A 3,696-nucleotide genomic window follows, 5' to 3' on the forward strand; every position below is an offset into this window, starting at 1 on the left:
ATTCCCAATTCCCACAGACAAGCAACATCCCCAGCAGTAATAAGGACGTTCCACACACCCAGGACTTGGGATATTTGTGTATTTTCAAGAATAAAAGTTTGCCCTTTAGCCTCCTCAGAGCCCCCTCCCTTCTCCTCGCTCTCCCCTTACCACTGCTATTCATCATCTTACTCCTACAGATACCCCCTCTTCGTGGTGGCACCGGGCATTGGTAACTCATGGCTGTAAAGGAGAGCTGAGAACAAAACAGGAAGAAAAGAGGTTAAGTAATGGCAAGAAAAAAGATGTACCTTAGGAATAAAAAAGAGTTCCCGAATGTCACAGTGTATTTAATTAATCCTTCTATTTATTAAAGATTAAAAATACATATCAGGTGACGACTTAAAATGTTAGTCATGATTTTAACTGTGAATTCCGTGGCACCGGAGATAACAGAACAATGAGTGCTTGTAGAAGGCACTCGGTTATTTGTTGAATGAACTTCTTGGGAAAGCCTTCTTAGGAAAGTATTAGAAGTAGATTCTGCTAAAACCGGGGCTACCCCCAGAGGTCTCAGGACAAGGGATAGAAAGCCAGACACTGATGTTTAAGAAGGGATGACTATGACACATGAATCCCACAGCCATCTCTCCAAAAGAGCAACTATTTTGACTGCGCATGCGGGAAGATGGCGGGCCGGGCGACTTGAGGTCCGCGGGTCTCCCTCCTCCTTTTCCGTCTGCGTCGGGAGCTCCAGGGCACGTGAGGCCGTGCCGCGTTTACTGGCGGGCGGGACGGCCTAGCCGGGCGGCGCCTCGGAGGAGGCCGCGGACCCCTTAGGTGCTGGGCCCTTGGGAATCGGCGCGTGGGGGGCGGTGCTCGAGCTGAGCGCGAGAGGGCGGGAGAGCTCGTGGGGTGCGAGGGGAGCAGGACGCCCGGCCGGGCAACATGAGTCAGCAGCGGCCGGCGAGGAAGTTACCCAGTCTCCTCCTGGACCCGACGGAGGAGACCCCATCAACGTGGAGGGCCTGCTGCCATCAAAAATAAGGATTAATTTAGAAGATAATGGACAATATGTGTCCATGAGAAATCTGCTCCCGGGGGTATTCTTGACTTAAACAAGGTTGCAACGAAACTGGGAGTCCGAAAGCGGAGAGTGTATGACATCACCAATGTCTTAGATGGAATCGACCTCGTTGAAAAGAAATCCAAGAACCATATTAGATGGATAGGATCTGATCTTAGCAATTTTGGAGCAGTTCCCCAACAAAAGAAGCTACAGGAGGAACTTTCTGACTTATCAGCAATGGAAGATGCTTTGGATGAGTTAATTAAGGATTGTGCTCAGCAGCTGTTTGAGTTAACAGATGACAAAGAAAATGAAAGACTAGCATATGTGACCTATCAAGACATTCATAGCATTCAGGCCTTCCATGAACAGATCGTCATTGCAGTTAAAGCTCCAGCAGAAACCAGATTGGATGTTCCAGCTCCCAGAGAAGACTCTATCACAGTGCACATAAGGAGCACCAACGGACCTATCGATGTCTATTTGTGAGAAGTGGAGCAGGGTCAGACCAGTAACAAAAGGTCTGAAGGTGTCGGGACCTCTTCATCTGAGAGCACTCATCCAGAAGGCCCTGAGGAAGAAGAAAATCCTCAGCAAAGTGAAGAATTGCTTGAAGTAAGCAACTGATGGCATTTGAGAATTTATGTATCACTGAGTTTTTTGGGAATATCTTCGTGGAGAATTACGCATCAAATCTGATTCTCAGAGCAATAAATTATCCATGAAGTGCTCTCGTTCTCAGTAGCGGCATCATGGCCAGTAGTGTCTTTGAGGAGTTCACCACTTAGATTACTGAGTAATTGTGGTTTCCACATTTGAAAACAACTCCTTTTATCATTATTCACTGCTTTTTGTGAGTGAAATAGACATCTTGCCTCCTGAAGTAGCTTCATCACAGAGTGTCATGAAGACAGTCAGGCTGAAAAGGACAGTTCTTTGTGGACTCTACCCTTCCCTTCAAGGAGTGTGTCATATGTCACAAAAGAAATTGCCTTACACTGGTTCATGTTTGCAGTTACTGTTGTACATTGCATAGATGTACACACGAACTTAAATGTGATGTCTTTGTATATATCTGTATAATGTTGAGATTACTTACGAAATATGTCTGAGTGACACTTTTCACCCTTGTACAGCCAAAATAATGTATATATGGAAAGTGACAGACAAATTCTCTAATCTCTTTGGTATCTATAACTTATTAGAATCCTCTGGATGAGGGTTAGAAGAGACTTTTTCCAAACTTCTACATGTAGAAGTATCATAAATGTGCTACACATTTATGTTTGTGGATTTAATTAAAGTATTTTAATATGGTTTTCAGTGCTAAAATTGGAGTCAGATACTTCTTGGTTTTAAGCTGTCTACCTAGTTGCTGTCTCCCAGCAGATCGGTGGCATGCCCAGTGGCTTTGGGGGCAAGGATAGAAATGCCATCAGGAAATAGCTGAATTCATTGTGAAACATGAATTCAGTCATGGTGATAATTGGAAACTCCTTTCAGGTTTTTGCAAGTAGATTTTGTAATGTTTGTGTATGCAGCCTTGCTGTTGAGTCAGTCCAAGGGGTTTTACTTAGGACAAGTTGTACCTTGCCCTCTCTCCAGCTCTGCTCCCACATTTTCACATACCTAGCTATTTCTACCTCATTGGGTAAGTCATTTACCACTCTGTGCCTCAGTTTACTTTGTAGTTTACCATTAGACTGTGAGCTCCTTGAGGGACTTTGTCATAATCACTGTTACGTCCCAGTGCCTCACACCATGCCTGGCCCTTAAGAAGTGCTCAATAAATGTCTGAACAACAAAAAAAAAAAGAGCAACTATTTTAAAAATCAGGTCTAAAGATGAGCCATCCAAGAAACTGCTCTTGCTCCCAGAGGTTTTAAAGAAAGTCATTCCCATGAACGTGAGAAGTAACCCAACACTTTGAAATGATAATCTTTTTACAGCAATAACTGTTGCTGCAGGGCTTGAGAAAAAAAGTTCTCTTCCTTTGGGTTAAAGTCTTAAATGCTGAGCCCGTAGCCAGCAACCTTAAAGACTACTCGGGTCCAGTTCATTCTATCTGGAGGAGTCACTTGGGAATTGAAAACACAGGAAAACTTTTTTTCTGGTCCATGAACAAACAAGAACGCTTAACTGAATTAGACACAAAACTAAGTATTTATGGTTGTCATCTTAACAGGTTTCAAACAGGCTTCATTTTAATTTAACATAATTTCAAAATTATAGCAAAATAGTCAATAAAATACGAACGTGCTTAATTTGATGAATTTATGTGTTTTTTGAAGAAAATATGCAGAATAAACAAGTCAATTATTCTCACTAAATACATTAAAATTTAAGGGTAATATTTTTATTATGACTTGCTCTCCTGATATAGCAAAATTCATTGTTATATAGTTATGGAAGGAGGCTCACTACTCCCCAATGATTTCACAAATTACAGCTTCAGCCAGCTATAAAATAACCAAATCAGTTCTGATATAGCCATAAAATTAAGCCTGAAAAAATAGTGAAGTAAATCATCCCTTTAAAATCAAGTTGTTGAACAATATGTTCTGCATGATTCCATTTATGTCAGAAAAAATATATTTGTGTAAGTATATACACAGAAAAGGGTCTGGAAGAATATATACCAAACTATA

The 3,696-nt window shown here is 41.9% G+C and overlaps 1 pseudogene; it reads left to right on the top strand.

The window, feature by feature from the left end:
- The first annotated feature begins 912 nt into the window (after positions 1-912).
- LOC104003684 (transcription factor E2F6-like) lies at positions 913-1,753 on the top strand (annotated as a pseudogene).
- The last annotated feature ends 1,943 nt before the right edge of the window (positions 1,754-3,696 follow it).

The sequence above is a fragment of the Pan troglodytes genome, chromosome 23 (assembly GCF_028858775.2).
Source record: "Pan troglodytes isolate AG18354 chromosome 23, NHGRI_mPanTro3-v2.0_pri, whole genome shotgun sequence".
Taxonomy (NCBI): domain Eukaryota; kingdom Metazoa; phylum Chordata; class Mammalia; order Primates; family Hominidae; genus Pan; species Pan troglodytes.